Raw genomic sequence first — 26,609 nt, forward strand, 5'->3', positions numbered from 1 at the left:
CATATGGACTGACACACACACACATCGACTGACACACATAGACACACAAACGCACATCACATTCAGATGGAGCCATGCACACACATTGACTCACACACACGCATTGACTTACACACACACGATTCGAGTGAAACACACATGTATGGACTTACACACACATGTGGACGAACACACACACTGCGACTGATACGCACACAAATGGACTGACATACACACACACAAACACTTGTACGTACACACACACACGGGGCGTTGTCCGTTTGAAAAATACAGACACACACATGGACTTACACACAGACATGGACCCACACACATCGAAACCCATCGACTTACACGCACACAAACACATATGGACTCACACACACAGACATCGACTTTAGGCACACGCATGTAGTTTCTGCACATGAACATTATAATAGTAATACAGTATTAGGCAACTTATTAGTTTCATAATAGTAAATAATGAAGCAGAGTTATGTGCACACAAACATTTTCATTGTAATATTTGTAAACTTATTTGTTTAATAATAGTAAACAATAAACCTGAGTTGTTAGCGAAAGATTCAATAAAATTGTACTTTACATTGGCGTGGTGACGCCTCGTCCCGTGCAGAGCCCGCGGCCTCGCCTAGATTGGCAAGCCGGAGGTGGTGACACGTTGCCAGGCTGCGAGCTGGGCCGCTACCCCCCCCCCACCATCCCCCCCCCCAAGGCAGAATAATACTATGTAAGCGCTTAAATAATATAAAATTAATATATAAGGGCTTTATATCAGTAACTGCACGCATTGGGATGGGGGGAGGGAAGAGGACATCACACTGAGATGAGAAATCGGCAGCGTGATGTGTATATCTATTCCATGTTAAACGCATAAAATAAAATGTCCCCCATGAGCTGGAGGCAAGCGCATCACTTGGCAGGGTCCGCCCCCCCCCCCCCCCCCCCAGGAAATTGGCGTGAGTTGGTACGGTCGATGTTGCGCAATAAGTAAATAATTAAAATAAGAATGCCACTAATTCGTTAATTAAACGACTTTAAAATTTACGGACGTGAAAACGGAATAGCCTATTCCCACCGTGGGGCTTAGGGCGTGCCGGCTGGCAAGTTATTTCAGTCTTAAACCCCAACGTCCGAGAGCCAAATCCCCCGCAAGCGCGAGCGCGCGGAGACTTATATATAAGAGAAGAAGAAGATAGCCCTGTGAGCCATTCGGCTCTTGAATCGGGTGCAACCGCAACAAACAGAAAAACAAAAACATGAACAAGAAAACATCTTAAAATGACTATGTGACTATGTGCAAACAAAAAATCCAAGAAAAGACAGCAAAATATTGCAGAAAAAGCACCGTACACCAACGCCGTGTGCAAAAATTCCAGTGGGATGCAAGTCAAACAAGCATATGAAACTTGATAATTAATTATGGAAGTTCGTATTGAAGTATTGAACCTAAGGATCATTCAGAATAAGATACATAAAACTAATCATGCCAATTCTCCACGACCAAAAATAATATGAATAACCAGAGCCATGCCCGACCGCCTTTGTCTTCCCAGTCGCTATCTTTACATTCCGCACCAGGTATGCAAATTAAGGCTGAGTCGACCAAGTGGGGGGGAACCAGGACCGGTTCAGATAATCGCCACCGTGTTGATTGTGAATGGGAATCAAACTCCGCAAACCAGGCTCAATAGGATAGAGGACAAATCGAGACATGAACACCCAGAGAGGAAGGAGGGAAGGCTGTTCCGGACTTAAAAACATGTGCTACAGACACCGACACACATCGCATATAGGGGCTCACTTTTATGAGTCGACAAACATCACTCGGGGCAAGTGGGTCTGCGTTCACACAAGTCTTGGCATAAGCTCCGGGTGAAGGGAGTATGATCGGGGTTATGACATCAGGTACCAGGATGTCTGCGGAGCCAGCCACAGGGATGAACCAAAGCTTACCGGATGGATGTACCACATGTGCAAAGGTGGAACGAGCTTTTGGACTTTGACACTGTCAAGGAATTAATTAATAATCTTGTTTCGATCATTGATGCTTTTCTAATCATTTGATACGTATATTATGAGCATGCATGCTTAGATGCATGCTGTTGTTTTTAGACGTTCACCTGGTGTTCAGTTATCATTGCATAATCTTGTGTTTAGATCACTGTTGCTTTTTATAATGGTTTAGTACGGATTTATGAGTACGTATATTTGCACGGGTTCTGGTGTTGGTATTCTTAGATATTAGAGTTGATATTAAAGTTGCTTAGATTGAGAAGGGTCCGAGTGCTTCTTCCAAAACTCATGCATCATTTATCTCAATTGCGAGAACTGTATCCTGCGGTGATCTCTGAATTCTGAGACCAGACATAATTACAATACACATAATTGATAAGCGAGAATCAGTAAATTATTAAGCGAGAATCATTGATATTATCACTATTGATAATGCATACCCCTCGACAACGACAGAGCCAATAATAATAATAACTCGTGATACCGTTATGCATAATCGCTCCGAATCATATGTATACATATTAAGAATTATTTTATTTATTTATAATCATACACTTAATTACATTAACATTTGAAAAAATGTAACACATGTCCATAATTTTCACAATTTTAATATTTAAAAAAATCACTATATACAACAAGGGACACAACTGAAAACACACGTATAGGATCAAAAATTACGAAAAAATGAAGCACGGGATAGCAGGTTAGAAGCACTTTTGCAAAACGGAATTTAATAAATAAAATAAACGCCTGGGAATTCCCCAGGAAGAGCGAGAGGCTGTCGCCAGGGAAAGGGAGGTCTGGACCGCCCTACCCAACATGCTACCGCCGCGACCCTCACCAGGACAAGTGGACTGAGATACGAATAAACAAACACCCACAATATTTTTCACGTCGACCTCTGGACTGTGAACTTATGCAACAAACTGCAAACAAACTACCACAAGGCAATATCTCCGCCATATATAATGGTAGCTCTCTAACAAAGGTTTTTTAGGTTAGATTGCATCAATATATGTGTCGTTCACCCACCACCACCCAACATAGCCAATAAGTAAGGTTCGTCGCGTAAACAAAACATGCCGATTAGTTACTAGTTCAGCAAACCGGTGTGTTGGAGAGTAGACCCCACAAATGTATAGTTGTATATTATGAAATCAATATTTTACCCCACTGCATGCAATCTTGCTAATTGATTGATTGTGGTGTACTCATTTATACTGCTGGGTAGACAGAGGTGGAGGGATTTAAGAAACTAATTGGCACGTCTTGTTTACGTGACAAAGCTCACTAATCGGCTATTTCAGGTGATGGGAGGGTGAACGATACGATATATTTATGCGATCTAACAGAAAAAGTGTTTTTATGGCTATTGGTCGTGAAAGCCTACGTGTTACAATGGTCGCTGTTGATCAGTGGTGCAAGGAGTTGTACAACTGCACCATGAACCTGATAAAAACAACCCTTTATCAAACCCGCCGTGGCTTTCATACAGAAGTAAATTGACGACGTTTCTTAAATAATGACGGTATTAGTAAATACAGGATTACTTCTGCAAAAAATTGCAAACGCACTACCAATGGGCAATATCACCGACATATATCAATTGCTAGCTGTTGATTAGTGGCACAAGGGGTTACGCAACTGCACCATGAACCTGGTAAAACAACCCCTTTAACACGGCATGGCCTTCATAAAGAAGTAAATTGACGAAGGCCCTTACATAATGACAGTATTAGTAAAGAGTATTACTTTCACTTGATGTAAACAGATGTTAGTATAATATTATTTAATTTGTAGACAAAGATATAAAAATGCAGCCTTGCATTTGCTTACTCATGCGACTGCTGCTCTAGTCATCGATATCCTTGAGAGCAGTGGTACGCGGACCCCCAAAGGTACGTGGCAATATCTCAGGGGGTACGTGGGGTGATTTATAAATGTGTAATTATATCACACATGATAGTCATTGGTAAATAATCATGAATTAATCTGCCAATATAACGATAAAATGTAAAGACATATAGTAAGCTAGAACGATATAAAATACCTTTCGAAACTCATTGATCGTAAACAATGTGGTTTCCAAGAGTAATCTGCGACCGTAAACAAATTACGTCATGCGTCCGTTGAATTTTTTTAATTCACTTCCAGTTACTCGCTAAGTTAGGATACCTCACAAAATGGACATTCGGTAAAAATATTGATGTTCATTATTCATACATTTATTTCTCAGAACACATTGGATCGAGCAAGGGGGTACTCGGTTGATACACAATTCAACAAGGGGGGTACAGTAGCCAAAAAAGGTTGGGAACCACTGCTCTGGAGGGTATTTATGCCTCCTCTTTCACACTGGCCAGACGTCTGGAAAAGGTGGGAGAATCCATATTTTACCCTACCGTATGCAACCTGCCGATCGAGCGATTGTGGTGTACTAATTTATACTGCTGGGTAGACAGAGGTGGAGGGATTTAAGAAACACGTCTCAATGTTTCAACTGCCGCACCGGGGAATCGATTTGAACCAGTTACCTGGATTGCAAGTTCAGAGTGATAATGATTGGAAACGTGCAAAATAATACTTTTGCTGTGCTCCTATGCTTTCACATGCCTGCTCCCTGCCTTCCCCAATGCACCTTGACCAGCGTCAAAAGTAGTCAAATAAACCGATAACGCAAAAACTGGACTGATCAAGCATGTACAATGTAGATATGCGGTAGTTGTAAACAAACCAATGTCCTTTGACGGTCAGCCTTCTACAATTGTAGATTATCACACCAGCAGACTAATCTAATGAATGTTGCCAATGGATCTTTAGCATCCACTACACAGGAAATGCTGCTCTTAAATAATTTGAATTCACAAAACATGCTAACTGGCGCACACAGGAGTGTGCCTAATATTTCGCTTTTCAACCCACATTGATGATATGTGGCGTATACATTTTATTTAAATACCATTCAGTTATTGGTATGTTCATATGGGTGCTGTCGCAGTATCATGGTTAGCACACTGGACTTGAAATCCAGATGTCGCTGGTTCCATCTCTTTGTAGATTTGATCCATTTTCTTTGTTAACGTCAAACTTCTTGATCCCTACATCATAGCAGGTAATATTCACTGATGAAAAACTTTAAGCACATCGGAATATTTATTTATATCCATAATAATTATTTATTTTCTTTATTATGTTCCATTTGACAAAAGTGCTTCTAACCTATTCTATGGGTCTTTCGGTAAAGCCACGTAGATAGAAAAATGAAAAAAATATTACATTTCGATCGCAACACAAGCATCTTCAGGTGAAGTCTTCAGGTGAAGACGATTTCTCGTGTTGCGATCGAAACATCGTGATATTTTTTTTTATTTTTCTATCTAAGTGGCTTCACCAAAAGACCCATAGAATATGTATTCCTGCAGTCACGAAAGCTTTAAATCAAGATTTGCTTCTAACCTGCTATCCCGCGCCTCGTTATTTCGTCATTTTGATACTATCTAAGCATATGCTGATGTGTTTTCAGTTGTGTCCCTTGTATATATATTGTGGTTATTAAATCACCCTTCCATGGTCGACCCAAGCAGTGTAAATGGGTGGTATCGTTATGTCGCGTGTGGTGGTTCTTCCATACGTCTGGCCAGTATGGAAGAACAGGTCAAATACTTCTTTCGGAGTTTCTTTTAGAGCTCCCTGTAACAGAGAGCTACACCTTCACCTACTACTGTGAGGCTAATAATAACTATTCATACTGACCGTTTCACTTCAATATACTAACGCATGTGTGCACAACCACGATTGCTGAAATATCTAATAAATGTGTATTTCACCGGCTCGACTGATAATTAACACCAAGCTGATTTTCATTCATAATGTACATGTTTTGTTTTAGTAATTGTTATAATTTAAGGTTTAACATTGCTTACTCATATAAACACTGCATTATTATCATTAATGTCCATGTACAGCGCATGAGTCAATCCACTGATGGATTACGGCCTCTCTCCACGTCGTGTGGATCGTTATCTAAAAATATCTTTACACTACACCAACATAGATGTAGAAGCATAGAGGTACAACACAACAATGTATATTGCCGCAACTGCACTCGACTACCCACCACAATGTAGCCTCGCAGCCCCTTTTTGACAACCTGTTAGTGCATAGATGGTCAACCCATCCATTCACTATATATGCCCATCAAACCTACTTTACTTCAGAGATCTGATAAGCACATTGTGGTATCATTTGGCCACAGGCATTAATGATAATATATCGTACTGGAATGACAATGCGTAAATGTAAAACATGCTTTGAAACATTCCGTCTCTATTCATTATACATGTTGTTACTAAGTAAATAATATTGAATGCCTACATTCGTGCACATAGTAAAACACGGTGCTAGGCTTACTTTCATTTGAAAGACAATGTTTATGCGCAATTAATTAAACCATTCTATCGTTGTCATCAAATTTAAAGTTACACTATTTGAATACCTACAAGGAATAATTATGGTTTAGATTTTTATTCCAGTGTTTATACATATGAAACATTCAATTGTATATGTTTTTATCACACACAGTAAGCTAGGCAATATACTGGGCAATTCATTCAACTTTTGAGATGCAAATGAAAAGTAAAAAGAGTGCGCAAAGTACTTACCAGCACAGAACATGAGTAACCAAGTGAAGAACATCTTTGTTTTATTCGTCTTTAATTTTAACATGGACCACTCTTCTTAGCACAAATATTTTCTTTTTCCTTGACATAAATACTGAACTAAAGAGTGTAAATACTGTATTATTCACGAAGTAAGGACATTACCGAACAGCACGTAAACGATCACTAGAAAGAAGTGTCCTCAAGTCTGCAGGTGCTTCGGAGGTAGCGTCCACGCAATGTTTACAAAACTGTCACAGGGCTGTATATATTGGTGACAGCCCTGGTATACTTTACACCGTGAATAGCCGAGACGCACCTTGGTAGTAACTATGGATATTTGCCAACTCTGTTAGTTAAATACCCACCTGTATGGGCTGGGGGAGGAGATTTATAATTACTGAACTATTTTGGTTCCCTAAATGCGTCTTACCTGTTAGGTCAATATTAGAAATGCTTTATTTATGTCAAGAAATATACTTACAAACCTAGTCTAATTTATTGGTTGCTGTACAATAGTACCACATATAAACCCATGCACACACCTGCTTAATGCTGCATTGAGTGTACCACTCTACTTAAAGCCGATACAATTTTCGTTCTCACCAAGAAGGGAAGAAATGTTTGCTTCCTTCAGATGGCTTGAGGGGAAATAAATCTGGTTAAAAAAGTTTTCAGAAAGAGTAAAACAAATGCTGTTTAATCACTTAATTTGTTTTAGACCCCAACGTTATCTTTTATATAGAGAGAGACCAGCAACCATGCTGGTCTCTCTCTGTCCTTTGAACGTTACCGTCTTTTCCAGCCAGCCAGTACAAGCATTTTTTTAAACTGATATAGAACACTGTCTCTCTTCACCTTTCACTTGCTTTCTCTCTCCTGTATATCCCAACTCATATCCATGTCTTGCCTTATATTCCTTCTTTCATCTCTGCCTCTCGCTACTGTAGGGAATTACGTTTTGATATTATCTGTGTTTAAATAGCGTACATATTCATTATTTTGTCTTGTAAGTTTCTGGGTGCCCAGCAGAGGGATGAGCTAGAGTGGGTCAGTGCCCACCATATGTGGGTCAGTAACCACCATATAAACAACTCATTTTTGCCTGGTTACCAATGCAAATTAATGTACTCACACTTCTGGGTAACTCCTTTTATCTAGAAAAAAATACAGCTGAAGAAAACCCCTATTCAAGACATTTTATATTGGGGATAACAAAAAAAAGGTCACATTCAACAACACAAAACCCCAATGTTAAAATAATGTAAGACTGGCAATTTTTATATTAAACAGTGATAACATACTTCTTTGCCATAGTAAAACCATTTATTGCTAGACACAACCATCTCATCTGACCCGTCATGGAATGACTATGCGGTGTTACTAATCTGGCTAAGGAGACATCAAAGAAGCTTGGCTTTATTTCCCATACCAAAGTCTTCCTCTTTAACTCTGAACAAGTGTTACGAGTACTCCACAAAGATCCAGAACTTACTGATTCACTCCAGTCAATCACCAGCAATGCCTTGCGTCTGTATCCCACTTTTATCGTTACCAACCATGGTTACTATGCCCATGAACTTAACTAATTGATTCCTCCACCCACGTTGAGGACTAGTTTTGCCAGACTGTTTCATCTACTTTATACTGTGTTCAACCACCACACTGTAGTTTAAAACAATAGTTTTTTTCCTATTACTGCTCGAGTTTTGAAATCCCCTTCCGTTCGTCTATTTCCAAAATTCTTATAACCTTGTTAATTTTTTGTAAAAAAACAAAGTCTCCGTATCGATTATCTATTACATATGTCATGGTGCTGTTTGTTTTTAGCCGTTGGATGGTTTGGGACTTTGGGGCCGTGTTCAGCAACCGTGATCGTTTTCTTTTGAAGCCAAGATGATGTGTTTCTCGGACACAACTTCTGGGAGAGATGTGTCTTCCTCGCCTGGTATGTCGGAGGTCGTGGGTTCAATCCCGACCTTGACGCCTGTGTATTTGGAGTTTGCATGATCGTTTTCCCCGTGGTCGCTTTATTTTTCTCAGGTTCCTCCGGTTTTTCCTTCCAGATTTAGAAACATGCATTTATATTATTTGTCAACATTATACGCCGCTTCATTATCATGTGTGGCCAGGTCGCTTCTGATTAAAGAGCTATATAGCTTAGTGGGCCTTACCTGGTAAAATAAAAAATTGTTTAGTTTTAGAATGTACATCCCGCCACGCTAGTTCCACCATCCCCTCGTTGAAAAGTCGACGAGAATGATATAAGAAGTTACGGAGGGTTATTACAGTACAATGACTTTTGCTGCCCTCTGCTGGTTTATACGTCTCTAACTTGCAAAAGTCCTGTCATAGAAAACAGTGGCACAGTAGTTTCCAAGGATTTATTATAAGCACACCCCCTGGGCAGTAAGCAGAGGTGTGGACTCGAGTCATGTGACTTGGACTCGAGTCAGACTCGAGTCATGAATTTGATGACTTGCGACTCGACTTGGACTTGCATAACAATGACTTTGTCCCACCTATGAGATGTGGACTCGAGTCATGTGACTTGGACTCGAGTCAGACTCGAGTCATGAATTTGATGACTTGCGACTCGACTTGGACTTGCATAACAATGACTTTGTCCCACCTCTGGCAGTAAGTCTGCGTGTGCGTATATTTGACGTGTGCTTGTATTAGAAGTTTCCCTTTGCATCCCTCCCTACCAGTGCAATGAAGGATGTTGCTTTTGAGAACTGTGTTCATGTCCACCTTGCACTGGGTAGCAGATTACTGTGCATATATACGGAGCAAAAGAGCAGTTCCACTCTTATTCTTTAGATCTTTCGGTAAAGCCACGTAGATAGAAAAAAATTATAACAATATCATGACGTTTCTATCGCAACACAAGCAATCATCATCAGGTGAAAAAAGAGGGGGAAAGCTGCTGAGGTAGGCTGTTTATAAAGGTTTAGAGATGGGCAGGGCAGCTAATGTTAATGTAGGAGAGGTCTCCGTAACCTGCAGTAGGTCTAACCCAATCAAAGAGCTGTTTATAAACGTTTAGAGATGGGCGTAAATATAAGCTCGGAGAGAGAGTTAGGAAAGAGCCACATGGAGGTGGAAAAGGATGGCAAGCCGCCACTTTCTAACACAGCTAACGGTGGATGTGTTAGTGAATGTAACTCAGAGAGCCGAAAATAACTGCTAACATAGGTAGGTAGGAAGGGAACATCACAGCCAGTTATGATATAAATTAGTTAATAACGTCCTTCCAATGATTGCTCAGTTTGTACCCATCTTCTCGGTTGAAATTGTGTCTGTGTTTATATATCTGGATGGCTTCAATAACGAATCTTTGCTGATAGCCAGTGGATTTGCAGAGTACCTTCGTCTTGGCAAAATCTATTTCGTGTGTGCCCCGTTAAAATAATGATCAGCCACGGCTGAGGTATTGGTCCTACCGTGTTTCAGATCTGCCTTGTGTGCATGAACCCGGTCCGAGACATGTCGCTTAGTTTCCCCAATGTAACTGCTGCCGCAGACACAGCTTGGTTTGTAGACACCAGGGTATTGCATGTCAGGGATCACATCCTTCACAGATGGGATCAAATCACGAATTTTATTAACTGTGTTGAATCGTACCTGGATCTTGTGTTTGCTCATGATTTGGGAAATATTTTTGGTGACCCCTGCTATGTATGGCAAGGTGATGGTTTTGATTGGGTCCTCAGATGGTTCTTTCCCAACGGTTGGAGTGATAGCTTTACGGATTGTGTAGTCTGAATATCCATTCTCCTTGAGGGCTTGGTGTACATGCTCCAGTTCACTAGCTAGGTGGTGATGATTGGAAATACAACGAGCTCTATGGTATAGAGTTTTGATGAGGGAATTCTTCTGGGATGGATGGTGGTGGGAGTCAGGTTTTAGGTAGGCATCCATATGGGTGGCTTTCCTGTAGACAAAGTGTCCCATTGAGCCATCAGGTCTCTTTTCAATGAAAACATCCAAGAATGGTGACTTGCCATCCTTTTCCACCTCCATGGTGAATTTGATGGCTGGGTGTATGGAATTGATGTGGTTGAAGAATTGGTCCAGAGCTGGTAGACCATGTGGCCAAATGACGAATGTATCGTCTACGTATCTCTTTCACAAGGAAAGACGTAGGGTGGATGCCTGGATGGCATCTGTTTCAAATTTCTCTATGAAAACATTGGCTACAACTGGAGATAAGGGAGAATCCATTGGGGTACGTTCAACTTGTTTGTAGAATGTCCCATTCCAGGTGAAGTAAGTGTTGGAGAGGCAGTGTCTAACCAGGGCCAGTACATCAGAATTCAGTCCTCGTTGGACCAAATCTTCAATGATTGCAATGGTGTCAGGCACAGGAACTTTGGTAAACAAAGATACCACATCGAAACTGACACGCAAATCAACTGGAGATAGTGATATGTCCTTAATTGAAGATATCAAGTTAATTGAGTTAAGTACAGCTGAGGTGGTCTTACCAATGAGTGGGTTCAAGGTTTCAGACAGAAATCGGGCCAGTTTGTAGGTGGGTTAGCTAATGTTGGAGACGATAGGATGGAGTGGTGTACTTTCTTTATCGATTTTTGGTAAGCCAGCAGAGGGTTTTAAGGAAAGCCGCTTTGTTGGTTCGCTTAAAGATGTCGAATCAGTGATGATGTTGGTTTTCGTAACCAGGCGGTTGGTCGGATCTCTATTAATTTTGGTATAGCTGCCATCATTAAGTAGGTCCTGAATTGTGTTATTGTATGTGTTTTTGTCCATGACAGTGGCATTGTCCTTGTCGGCTGAGAGGATGACTATGTCATCTCTCTTTTTCAGTTGAGCAAGCTCAAAGCGCTCATCCTTGCTGATGCTGCTAATAGGTTTCTTAGTGCTTTTTAGGATTGCAGCGATTTCCGACCTCGCCACGTCTGCAGGAATGTGTCCCAAACCTGTAAGGGCGACGTCGACCTGGGCAATGATATCATCAACTGGTATGTGTTTAGGGGTGACTGCGAAATCCAACCCTTTAGCTAGTACCGATTTTAGGCTGTCGGAAATTGGGCTGTCACTCTGATTGATAACAATATTGTCAACGTCTAAATTTTTTACGTGTGGCTCTAACTTCTTCTTAGACAGGAGGCTGAACTTGGAAATCAGGTTCTCTTTGCATTTAGCTGACAGTGAGGCGGCTGAAGAGGCTGCCATATTATCTACATGGTCCCAATGAGATGTAGACATTTTTTCTGTCGATGCTAAGTGTGATTGCAAGTCTTAAATTTCGATTTAAAGCTTTTGTAACTGTAGGGATTCATATTATTGGTTCTTTCGGTAAAGTCACGTAGCAGGAAAAAAAGTTATCACGATGTTTCGATTGCAACACAAGCAATCATCATCAGGTGTGACTTTACCGAAAAAAACAATAATATTCAAGAGTCTTGTCTAAATTATCTAGTTCAAATCACAGCAATATTATTCTTTTTTACCTGAAGACGGATTGCTTGTGTTGCGATCGAAACGTCGTGATTTTTTATTATTTTTCTATCTACGTGACTTTACCAAAAGACCCAAAGAGTATCATATTTTATTTATTCCACTTGTTTAGCCCAGGAAAGCCTCACCGAGTCTCAAGACTGTTTTTTTAAGGAGAAACCTGCAACGTTCTCGCAGAAGTGAGTTATTTTGCTACTTGTACACCCACATGAGTAATTGAGAGCATTCGAATGTTTAACCAATATCAGTTGCAATGTATTCTTCTTTAGCTATAATAGGCAAACCGGAAACCCCTACGGATACCCATGCAAACTACTCCACGGAGAAAGGCGCCCGAGTCGGAAATAGAACCCAAGCCCTTGTTAGGCACGAGTGTGACCACTGCGCGCCACGCTGCCCGATAGCGACCTTCCATTTGTCTTGTCACCCATGCGAGTCGAGTGACGCACTTCTTATTTGCCCTCCTATTATCCGCTCTTCCTATGCACACAAAACCGATTGGGGGGTCCTCTACCCTGAACCGCTACGGGTCATGACGTCGACGTAGCCTTTGTTCGCCGCGCCGCCGCCGCTCAGTGCGGATTGGCCAAGGGAGCGTAACGTGGGAGGATATTCTTTGCTTCTTTCGGTAAAGTCACGTTTCTAAAAATAAAGTTAATAAAAAAAAGTATATAAATACGGACTGTGCTGCAACGCCCTGTGCTGCACCGCCCTCTACTGCACACAAGATAGCCCTGCAGCCGTATTCTTAACGGAATGCACGCTTGCGGTTCGGTACCGTATTTAATTTTACGACCAAATATTTAGTGAACAGATCCGCCAATTTCGTTCCAACGTATGGCCCAATTATTTGACAATGTCCACCGCTATACCATCTGATCCGGGTTCATTCCTCTTTTACAAATTGCAAAGGGTCAGAGCAGTAAGTGGGTGTGCAAAAGTACATCCCGAATATTCATTGCCACCATCTTCATCGTGACTTTCATCCACCATCATCCGTATCTTGATTTCTTCACCAGTTTTATGTCTATAAGTGTCATCTTGACATTGTTCCCCCCCACTTCCAATTTATAAACTGGTTTGACAAAGGTGCCACATTACTATAAACAGTTGATCATCGATTATTTGGTGCGCGATTATCCGGCTGCTTTCAACGTTATCCGGCGGTCCCGAGCCGATCTGGCAAAACTGTCCCCCAGACCAGCGATCGGCACCACGTGCGTGACAAAAAAAAGTAGCTATGCTAGATCTCACTGTTAAATATTATATACAGCACATTGTACAATACATGCCGCAATTCAAACGGTGAAAATAATGCATGTACGTACATTTTTCATGACTAATAACTACGGTCATAATAAGTGTAACCCGTAAAAACAAAGTTTTTCACTATAAATCCTTTATATGCGTGGCGGCTAGAGTCCTCTCGTCCTCTGGCTTGAGATGGATGCCACCTATGGGTCAGATGATTGCATTGCACCATTAAGCAATTGGTAATTAAATATATTTTTGTCCTAAAAAGTGTAAAATTTTGGAAAAAAATTTTCACGAACATTAATTGTCACGCACAAAGAGTCTGTGTGGAAAATGTCAGCTCGATTGGATCACGGGAAGTGGGTTAAAAAACGACCGAAAGATTTGCACGGTCCTAAGCAAGCAAGCGAACTTAATATAAAGGATTTAAAAACAAATATACACTGTGCGATCCGACGAGAAGTGCGCGTAATTCGGCGTTGAACATCAGTCAAACACAACACAAGTTGTATTTGAAACACAAGTTGTGTTTGAAACAAGAGCGTTTGAGTGCTAGGTACCTCACCCCATACAGAGTCTTCGAGATTCGAGTGGTAAGTACGGTACGGTAAATACAGTAACGTTTTACGGAATGTTATTTTTGTCTATTTGTATGGTTTATTTATTCCAATTTGATATAGTAAACCATTTTAAATCCGGCACACCCTTCCCCCCGATTAGTTGATGTTCTACTGTCCTACACAGTAAGTACATCATCAGAAAGCGGTAATTTAAATGTGTTTACTCAGGGTGACCCTTGCAACTGGGGCAATATGTCACGTTGTGGCTTTTCCCTCAAATGCACCGGTGTTTTAAATTTGTAGTAACCAATTGGCACGCGTTTGAACACGTTGCAAACCTTACTCATTGGCCGTGTCATGAATGGGGCTATAAATTATATCTAAATGAAAGAAACGGTCAGTCGCCCACGCGATGCCCCATGTCCATGGTGGTTTGTCCTGTCATAGGCATTCTCTCCTTCTCACCAGAATCGTCCCGAAACCTTTATCCCTTCTGCTCAGCCAGTAGCAAGTCCACCTTTATTCAAGTGCTGTATGGGAGAGAAAGCGAGTGCGCTTGCTGGAGTGCCGTCGAACTGGTTACGTACAAGAGAGCGCTGTGGGAGTGTGCATACAAGAAAGCAAGTTGAATGTTTGGACGGGAGAGCGAGCGAGGGTGCCACACATGCTGCACCAAGTGGGACATGCTTACCAGAGAGCATTTGTGCAAGAGTTTGTGGATAATGCACATTTGTGAACTGCCAAACCAACTGGGCCTTTGTATACAACGGGCTTTCTTTTGAGATTTCCTCCCACACGGAAATCAATTGCAAAGTCGAACTTCCTTTAAATGTTTTCGAAATTACAGCTTCTCTGTATAAATATATTATATAATCTGCAGCAGCTAGAGCAATATCAGTAGCAACACCAGAAGCGTCAATGGCGATAACAGTAACAGCAATAGCAAGATCAATCACATGGTCATCAAGTAGCAGCAAAGGCTGCGGCAGCAGCAACTGGAACGAGGGCATAGGCGGAGTTTGACTCCTATATTTGGGGGGTGCAGTGGTTCGCTTTGTTCCTCACATTAGGAATCAGGGTGCGTATAATTTATTTCTAATCTTAATTGTAAACTATTTTAAATTGCCCCCCCCCCTCCAAACACCGCCCATGAACAAGAACATTGTGAAAATATCAGCTGCGACGGAAGCAAGGCAGCATGATCGACATTTATGGCGTGATTAATCATCGTCATGTCCTCAACCATGGGGGTAGGTCACTGCCATTGTTTACCTGAAGTAAACATTAGTGAGTGTTGGTTTCTGATGAGGATGTGATTACTGTGCAGTGTATACTACTGTGGCATCTTTGTCAAACCAGTTTCCCAATCGGAAGGAAAATGTCACGACACTTATAGATATGAAACTGATGAAGAAATGGATGATGGAGAATGAAATTCACAATGGAGATGGTGGCAATAAATATTAGAGATGCTATTTTGCCACAAACGTACCGATACCCCTGGCCCTTTGCAATTTAAAAAGAGGAAAAATCCCAGATCAGATCAAGTCACTAAACATGTTATGTACATGCTTCCTTCTGTGATGTCTCACGTTTTGGGCCAATTTTACTGTCGCATTTTTTATACAAAGGCAAAAGTCACCCCATTTTCCCGAATCAGAACTTTTACAGCAATCCATTTAAAGTTTAGAAAAAAGATACCCCATTTTCCAAGTAAAATTTTACTGTAGATGTAATCTACAAATGTCCATCTTTAATACGTCTAAAGAGGAAATTTATCAAGCTCCTGCGTGTACAAAATTCTTTGGCACGTGTCATGACGGGTCCTGCAATATCTTAACATATCCGTCCGGTGCTCGCCGAGCTGCAATGGCTTCCGGTTGCCGAATGAATACATAATTCGCACTCATTACACAAAAAGTGCTTGCCGCAAATGAACCACAATACCATGCTGGTCTCAACAAGGAGCATAAACCATCACGCACACTCCAGTCATCCTCGAACAAAGAAGGTCGCCGCATCGCACACTTTCAAATGCACATCTGTGGCCGTCTGGAACGCTCTTCCTTCCGATATTAAGAAGCCACTGGAAGTTATGCATTTGAAAATGTAGATTAAAAACTCACTTCTTTAGAACTGCTTTTTGTGTTTAGTTTGTCCTTCCCCCACACGACCGATTAGTACGGTTGCCTAAGTACAGTGCGAAACAAGTAGAACATGTGATCCGAGTACATTTCCTTATGAAGCTCAAAGGAGTGTGAGAGAAACATTGTATGATGTTAAATTCAGTGAAGAGGCTTAATCTACCGGTGAGGAGCTTTATTGGTCAGAATTTTATAGATTGACACGTGGAAATAATATATTTGTAAACATAACAACCTTGTTGGGTTGCGAAGGGTTAATGACCAAACCAAAAAAAACAAATATGGTTCAAATGTATTGTGTAAGTTCTTATAAGCAGTGACTTTTAGCATCCTTTAATCAACGTAAACGTTGAATAAAAAATCGAATTGTTAAATATTTTTGTCAAATTGTGAGTATATAACTTGGCATAATATGTATACGAGACACTTTTTGGGAACTGAACTTGGCTTTGCATCATTTTGCGTTTGACATGACGAGTCCAAAGTATTTTTGTTTGATGTTAAATAGAAAACCAAACAATTCGCATAGCTGGTTCACTTGATAAGAATCAATGATATTAAATTAACTTTTTGTGAAAATGTCACAACATGCAAACTCTTCTGAGCACACATGCAAAAAAGGTAATCAGATTTTCTTCCGTATTCAATTAAAACAATACAATAAAAATAAAATGATAAGATAAATAATACATATTTTTGACTTAAAGTTTTCGTGACTGCAGGGATTCATATTCTCGGTTATTTCGGTAAAGTCACGTAAAAGTGAAATAATAAAATTATAAAATAAAAAATATTTTTTTTTTTCCCTTTTACGTGACTTTACCGAAAGAACCAAGAATATAATACATAGTTCTCTGAAATACAGTAATTGTTTTCTCTTGCAGAAATAAACACCTCTTGATTTAATTTAAAATAATTCTGGGTATTGATAATCGATGCAGCAACTGTTCATGCCCTGTAAGAAAGGAATAAAAGGCTGATATTTTTACAATTATGGAGTTTTATAAGGTTTCATAATAAAGATTTTTGGGGTTGATCGCGTAAGTATAAATGTGTCGGGTGGTGGAAGGTTACGACACATTTATACTTACACGATCTAACCCAAAAATCTTTAATATGAATATTGGTCGTGAAAGCCTACGTGTTAAACTTAATAAGGCTTATTTGATTGTTTTTAATCAGCTTGATGTAGCACACTTAAGCATGGCGAAACATGCTGTATGTTCAACATTTAAGATGTTTTTTTCCCCCCACAGTAGTAGTATACATTTGTAGTGGGTTCTATTCAGACACACGCCAAGACTTGGAGACATGTTTATTCCTTGAACAACACAACTTCCACTGGATAACTACTTAGGGTGTTGACCACCACGGGCTAACACATAACCACTCAATAGCGAGACTATATACGGTGGTAACCACCACGGGTAATTTCGTAACCACTGAGGGGATAAATATATTCAGTGGGAACCACCACGGCTATTCACAGCTACTTGACGGCACGTCTACCCGTTCAGATCCAGACAGCCACGTGTTGCCAGGTCCACGCTGAGGCCCCGGAGATCGTAGACGTAGCCCGCTGAATCCATTCCCAGAGACGAGCCCCGAGCATCCACGTGACTCGCCTTTTATTCGCTCGGGCGTGGCCAGGCTCCGCCCTTGGCCACGCCCTCTTTCCAGATCTTTCTGGTAGAGTCGGGGCTCTGGTCACGTGGCCCGTCACGTGACCCCTGGGCCCCGTTATCCCCTCGTTCAGTCACGTGCCCTGCCCTGGTTCATCTGGAGTACCATGTCCTCACACAGCCTCTACTCACCGGCACCCGGACCATGCCCCCTCGGGACCCAACCCCCGGTGCTAGGGAGAGGTCCCACGCCTGCAGTACCTCCTTTCCGCCGGTACAACGCTATATACACACACTATGTACACCACTACACATTTAACACTCAGACAAAACCAAATCCAGCAAAGTTTACATGTTTATTGGAATATTATTTCATTATTGACATTACGTGATCACATTACATTTTACACTGGTTTTGGTGGCCATGACTGCAATATTTCGATCAGGAAACGGTGGCAAAAGAACCTGCTTCTACCTCGGTTTCCTCTCTATGGCGACAATAAATCTGCTCCAGCAAAGCATTTTCACAACTCCACGTATCAGTGTGGTGAAGTAGGGTCAAACAACCCCCTCGACTTGGCACAGCATTAGGAGGACTTTATCTGATAGTGTGTATTGTAATTACTATTTTACAAAGTGACTTGATTGTAATTGTCATTGACTTTCATCCACTTGCATATTTGTTATAAAACCACAACCATGGAGATTAAATGCATGCCTTCATAGCAACATTGTACTGATGGCTTATCACATCACATGGCATATCACCATTTTTAGTTTTCTAAGGCAAAACCTGTAAAATTCACAATGTAGACAATTTTTCCAAACAATATTTGCAACAAGTACTGTATTGTAATCACGTAAACAACTGTTGTATTCACTCAAGCTATGTAATAATGTATAATATATAATATATGTAACACCTATCTTCATGTGCAACTTACGTACGTGCAGTATGTGTACGTTTGCTCAGATAACTCCTCCTTGAGCACTCTACAAATGTCTATGAATGAGGAGTCATTTGAAAACCTATATTCAGATGATGTGAAGGTGGTCGAAGTTACAAATGAATGTGAATTCTGACCCAATAATGTGGCTAGTTGATCTAAGCCCAGCATGACCCGCTGTTTCAAATCATAAATGAATGTGTGTGTGCACTCTCACCATAGCACATGGTGATTCAAAAACTGCCTTTCACACCATAACCTGTCAAAAACCACCCCCAATTTAGCATCTGTCACACTTGGCTCACAAGCCTACCTTTAAACATTGTACTACATATCGTGTTATTGCGTTGTTGTAGCACAATGACAGTTTTATTGTGCAATTATAATTTACCAAATTCATCCCATTCAATTATTTGAATCTCCAGAGGATGAATAAAATCCCTGAATATATTTATTACTGTTCAATATCAACGGGATTACCTTTGTAACTGTATAGTGACACAAATACCAGTACTAGTAATAGTTAATCACAGGCACCTGCATATGACCCATTCTGTATGATTAATAATTAACAACACACAAATAAGAAACCTTTTTCGAGTTCCATTCAATATCAAAACATTGTTTACCACTCATCATACCTCGGATGAAATTGCATTAAAAAGTATTAACATTTAAAATATTTGGAAAATTGGGAATGCTGGGGCATACAATGAGCCACAGAAGAGTGACACGTGAGCTGGCCAACACATGTAAATCAGATTTACTCTTGAGGAACGTAATTGAGCATAGGCCACTAATTTTCCTTCACAGGGTTGATGGCCAAGACCAGTGATGGAATGACTATTGAAGGCGGGAACACTCTCAAGAGGATGACCAACCAGGTGAGATGGAACAATGAGATCGGCGCATGCGCAGGATTGGGATAGGTTGTCGCATCGCAGGACTGTGTGAGGATGGCGACGGTGAAGCTTTCGTCCAGCAGTGGATTGAGAATGACTGATGATGAATTATAAAAATCCATTGCAAACAAATAAAAACAATGCATAATGGTAATGAGCATGTTTTCATGGTAGATATATATGTCGATAGCTCAAAACTGGTTAGAATTACTTAAAATTACCTAAGAATAAATGTCGCCAACACATTCCCAATGCACATGCCGCATGTTATTATACAGCATTATTAAAAGGGTTTCGTAATATTCTGCATTTTTATTGGCCAATAGTAGACCGAGTGTAGGAATGTATCCAATTTAAAATTGCTTTCACAAAAGTACAGCATATGGATAATAAACTTAGTGGGTTTTATATGCGGAGTTGTTTTTCATGCTTGAGTTCCAAAGTGCTTCTGAAATTATAATAAAAAAGTGTTCGAATTAAATTTTGACTTAAAACTTTCGTGACTACAGGAATTCATATTCTATGGTTATTTCGGTAAAGTTACGTAGATAGAAAAACATATAAAATAATAAAAATGAAAATAAAGTGAATAAAAATGTATAATTATTCACTTATTTTTTATTATTTTATTGTTGTAATTTTTTCTATCTATGTGACTTTACCGAAATAACCATAGAATATGTTCGAATTAAAACATGAGGAAAATTACATTTACTTTTAACATGTGTTACAACCTCACGAGTGATATATTAGTCAAAATTATAACATTGATTTTAGATCATTAGTGCACAGATTCGCAAAACTGTTTCCTCATTCATTCCGATGTGTAAAGTTTAATTGTTAAATAATTGGTCATTTAAACATTACTGAGAAAAGGTGTAATGAAATGACTTTGCTATATCGTGTGCTTTAAGATAAAATATTGAATAAACTATTTAGCAAAAACATTTAATCAGGTAAGGCCCACTGAGCTATATAGCTCTTTTTCAGAAGTGACCTGGCCAAAAATGATTGCTCAACGAAGTGGCTTATCGTGTGGAAATGTATAGCAGGCAAATACCTAAATGTATATTTCTAAATGTGGAGGAAAAAACGGGAAGACCTGGAGAAATATCTACGTGACCACGGGGAGAACATGCAAACTCCAAATTTACTGGGGTCAGGGTCGGAATCGAACCCACAACTTTCTGTATACCAAGTGAGGTAATTAAAATCTCACTGCCGTGGCCACCTAACCTCGATATGAATAATCAAATGATTTTCAATCGACCAGCCACGGCGTGTGAAAGCGCTATCAACCCAAATTACAACACAGTGTGGATAATCTTTCAGCCAGTAGTTGATAAATTAAAGGGCTAAAAATTACTATTATTATTATAAAACCATATTATGGAGGGTAAATTTTCCATTGTAAATAGCAGGTCCACACTAGAGCAATCAGTTGCACAACTTTGTTGAATTCAACTGAATCTCTTCATATGCGGATGTCTCTGCAACCAAAGACGTCCACATGTAAAGCAGGCGATGGATCAAGGAACGTGATTTCAAGTGCGATTTCTCAGGTGTGGACCCAGCTTTACGAAGTGAAATGTAGTCCGTTTATGTTGCTAGTTTTGTTTATTTTTGTATGGACGTGAACTTTGAAGCTCTTTTTATGATTTTATGAAATAGGAAGCCTGCTGGCAACAAATGTGTTAAACACCTGCACACAAATACAATAATTGTATATATGTATATGCATTGTCAGCAAATGTATATTACCAAGGTTCGTGATGGAGATCAATTACGCTGCCTTGCTGGTGGACGACGCTGGAAGGTTATCTGTTATCATCCGGAAAAAAAACAATTACACAACTGAGGAAACGTGGATGAAATTATATACAATGTGCAATAAAACACGCAATAATTTGCAACGTATAATTGATTCATATGCGTTCACCTTGGACTATCTGGACCAGTACCTACGACGCAAGTCACCATTCAATGTATGTTACACGTTGTACTTTTAACAACAATAACACTTGTCAAAATATACGTTTGGGTTATTTGGCACATGGAACTCCAATAGGTCAGTCTGGTAATATATATCGCCTTTCTATGGGCTTAGCCTTGAGCCTGAAACTAAACTATTTTTATTTTACCAGGTAAGGCCCACTGAGCTATATAGCTGTTTTTCGGAAGTGACTTGGCCATAACATGATGGCTCAACGAAGTGGCTTATTACGTGCAAATTTATAGCAGCCAAATACTCTAAATGCATGTTTCAAAATGTGGTGGGGGGGGGGAAACGGAGGACCCGGAGAAAAATCCATCCGACCACGGGGAGAACTTACAAACTCCAAATATACAACAGGTGTCAGGGTCGGGATCGAAACCACGACCCCTTGTATATCTGACGAGGTAGTTAACATATCGCCACCGTGGTGTCCTGCATTGTCCAAAAGTGATTAAATATGTTTAAAAACTAAAAACACCCCCCCTTCACCATGGCTGACATGGCATGGCAAGGTCTTCATCCATTCACTATATATATCACTCGTCCCAATTTTTTTTTCTGAAAATATTGTCTCAGGAATTAAAATGCTCTCTTTTTACCCAAAGTGATGATGTATTTTGTATTTATTCCCATATACATGTAAGATTTGTTTTTATCAGAACGTTTGTAAAATCAGAAACACTGAAAATATAATGACTATATTATTTCATACCACGTATCTTAAACAATAATCTCTGTTACTCTTTTAAAAAAGATATAAACAATTGAGATACTTACGTGGTATATATTGGTATAATCCTTCGTCACGAATTCGTGAACTGCAACATGATCACATGACAGTCAGTTAGCATAATGCGTGCTCTCATTCCTTATATATGTAGTGGCATCGGTGGAGGCCACTGCATGAGGCCTAAGCCGGCCTTTGTGAGGCACGATGCGCGCCACTCACACCAGCCGCATGCCGTGCCAGCCTCTGGCTGTTAGGGGGCGAGAGCGCCAGGGACGGCGCAGGAGTTCACCGGTGGCCATGGCACTCCAGGTGAACCCGGAGGCCTGGTGACCAGGACCAGGTCCTTCTTCAGCACCGTAGCCGTGGGGTTACATTAACAGATTGACATGCTAATCTCTAGCAACACAATAGCCGAGGTATACCTAGCTCTGCGATCTTACATTTAATTGCAAATTCCATCTCTAGCCCCGCCCACTTACCCTTGGGTTGTACCCATCTCAAACCTATATAACCTTTGGCTGCAGTCGGTCTCTCTCTATATTTGTTCCTGTGTCAGCAGTCCACCTGCTGTATTTTTTCATCTGAAGACGATTGCTTGTTTTGCGATTGAAACGTCGTGAGTTTATTTTATTTTATTATTTTTCTATCTACGTGACTTTATCGAAAGACCCAAAGAGTATCACTCGTAATGTTACGTAAACAAATTTATGAAACATGCTTCAAAACGCATTTATTTTCTCTTTTGGTTGCCTCAATTAGCTCCTATGTTTCTTCGTGTGTCCTTCCCTTGGCCAAGGAAGCATTTATTTATTTTATGTACAGCACTTTGCCTCGTGGAAAGGCACTTTGCAAATGTTATGCATTATAATGATTCAGTATAGTAGCACATCAAAGTGTTGCTTATTCAAATGAGCAACAGGGCAGCTCCGGCCACGTCATTTAGAGCGTGGATTTTGCCACCACACATTTGCAGGTACAACAGAATCACATTTTACATTTGTTTAAGTGATAATGTACATCGCTAAGTCAATCCATTGCTGGATGGCCCTCAAACACCAAGTAGAGAAGCCGGTTGTTTGGCCATAATTTACTAAGATGGTCAATGTCGATTTTATGCGTATGCTTTTACAAACAACGTTATGATTCATAATTAGTTTATTTTGGGTTAGATTGTATAGGTGTAATGTCAATTTTGTTTTGGTTGGTGAACGGGGAGCCCAAAACTGGTTCGTACACTCATACCACTAATGTTAGCAGTCATGTGCCAACATAAGATGCACAAACCATTGTCCCCTTGGATTTCTTCTTTATCAATACGTTTGAAAAGCAATGTTTTCCGTGAGCATTTGAACATGCAAAAATGGAGCTACTTTTCAACATATTTATCGAGATTATTGCAAAATTAAATTATTTTAATACCCTGTCGCTACGCTAATTCAACATTTCTAATGTAAACTAATTTTTAAATCATGCTTCAAATATAATTGAACTTTATTCCTGATTTTGTACTGTTTTTTTTCTTTTAACCTGTAATTGTGAACTCTTTTTAAAAAGTGACTATACATCTCATTGGACCAGTGCCTGTTTATACATTAAAGACGTGTGTGTGTTGGCAGACAGTAGTGGTGGCATAGCATTTAGCACGTGTCGCTAAAAACCCAGCGACCTAAGATTGATTCCTGACCATGGCTAATATTATTGACAAGTGACATCAAGCAACAGCGGCCATCGCGGCGAAGCATAATTAAACAACCCGAATGACTGACAAGATAATTCCCTCCCATCATCTATTGTCCTTAGTTCTAACAAAGCTTGATTCAAGAAATGTATTAACTCTTACCTACGACACCTTAAATAGTGCCGTTTGTTTCTGCCCAATCAGTGGTTTGTGGGCCTTTGTTCAGCAAGCACAATCCAACCATGACTAAACTTTCTTTTTTAAATGACATTGACTCCAGGAATTATTACGTACCTCTTGTTATTCCCAAATATATTGTAGCTTCTTCCTGTTTTGTATCTCCAGCATATGTAGGTGCCTATTCCAAGCAAAGTCAAAGTTCCAAGACTTGCGAATAATATTGCGAAGAAGGCCGATGTTTTGATAGTGATGTTTTCACACGTGGGTCCATCAGAATGGTACAGTCCTTCTTGTTGGCAGCTAGAATAAAAACGTGTCCACTGATTACTACCATAGTTCCACATTTCTAAGATCCTCATTATATGCGAATACAGTACATTTCAAACTACAAATTCTGATTAATTTGCCACACAAACTAATTAAAATTTAATCAGGGAATTTTACATTGTTGAAAATACATGGTATTTACTGTTATATTCCAAACCTTGATAGTTTTAAAACACTGTGCTTTATTGTTTCAGGGTATCTTGTGAAGTTGTTGGATTGATTACTTTGTAAAGTTAATGAAAACTAGGTAATGTATATCTGGTACACATTGAACCTGAGCATTAAACAATGACAGATAGACACACAACCAATGCCTCAGTATAATTAAAGCCACATGAACTATATGAGCCAAAGATGTAATCTGCTTACTCATGAAAAAAATCCGACATCAATATCCATAAACAACGGAGTAAAATCAAAATATAAAAAAAAAATGTGACAGTGAAATTAAGACCTTAAAGTTTTGGCTAACCAGCTATCACTGTTCTCCAATGTATTTTTTAAATTTTTTAAATGTCTTGAAAGTGTTTTGCAAGATTATGTTCATATGGTGTTGATAAACCATTTAAATAAACAGGTGGATAATGTGGAAATATTCAACAAGACTTTGCATTTATTAGCCCTGGTATACATGTATTAGTTGGTGTCCGGTGAGACTGTGGTGCATCTGAGTTAGATGGCAGGGTGTGGGTTCTGCGGGGGTTTTCCCCGTGCTTATAATAAAAAGACATGAGGCTGTTATGCAGTGGAAACACATAGCAAGGCTTCAATAATTATCCTGAGCCTGACTCGCTATAAGAGGATTAACAATAAAATACGTGAAAATAAATTCAAAGAAAAAAAACTCAAATTTTACGTAAGTGTAAGTGATGTGAACTTACATGCACACAGGCCCAGTGTTCGAGGGCAAACATGTTCCTCCATTGTTACACAAATTTGAGTTCACACAGGGAGACCTGCATACGATGTTGTATGTGCCATTCCACACAGCTTTGTATCCAGGCATATTTGTACTGCATACTGTGTAGTTAAGGAGGTCATCCTTGGAAACTGAATAAAAATGAAAATTGAGCATTAAAGTTTAAATACATAGTGCATATTATATGGTAACTTTATGTATAACTGATTAATGTATGTGAATATAACATATAATGTTAATCCTTTTACATTAATAGTACTGCGAAATGTTAACAAAGACTGTTAAACGCATTTTCAGTTTCAAAGAAACGTATACTTAAAAAAAAAATATCTCACGCTATAGATGAAATTGTACGCAAGGTGAACATCTTTTGCACCGTACATAGCCGACCGTGCTCATTGGAGGTGAGTTAAGTAGGAGGGAAAGAAAAACAAGGAACAAAGAAGTGCTTCGTCAGGTGGGGGAAGAATGTGAACTCATTCAATCGATTCGGGAAAGGAAGAGGACAACCCGGATTGGGCAGGTGATGGTCAGAACAGCTTGATGGCAGAAGGTCATTAGGGGGTGCAATAGTGAGATAGAATGAGCCGAAGGAGATGCCTGTTCAAATTCCTCACCCTGGTCGACAAATCCCTTCGTGACCTCGCCCCACCGCATCTTTCCACGCTTGTATCTTTCTATGTGCCTTCTCGCCCTCTACGTTCTCATTATGTGCTGTCTCTCTCTATGTTCCTCCTTCTCCCTGTGCTCAATTACGCTTTCACTCTCTCTTCTCGCCCCCCTCTTCACTGGAACAACTTCCCCTCCACATTAAGCAATCACCTTCGCTCACTAGTTTCCGTTCCGCACTCAAAACTCACTTATTTTCCCTTGGTCACTACACGACCCCTTAATCTCCCACTCATAAACGCCACCGTTACTTTTTCCTCTTCATATTCTCATTATATGGCTTTCACTCATTCCCCATGCATTCAATCCATTCATAATAATTTACTGTTATCAATTTCGCTTTCACCGAATTCACACGTCACAGATTTGCCCCCATTGCTTCCTCTCACCTATTGCATTGACCTCGCCACAATTACATTAACATGTACCATTGTTAATTCGTTGTAAATCGCCTAGGTTAAGGTGCTATGTGAATTCCTTTAAGATGAGGGAAATATTATTTAGGACAAGACCAAAAGAAGGG

Source organism: Lampetra fluviatilis, chromosome 28 (genome assembly GCF_964198595.1).
Source record: "Lampetra fluviatilis chromosome 28, kcLamFluv1.1, whole genome shotgun sequence".
In the NCBI taxonomy this organism is placed as follows: domain Eukaryota; kingdom Metazoa; phylum Chordata; class Hyperoartia; order Petromyzontiformes; family Petromyzontidae; genus Lampetra; species Lampetra fluviatilis.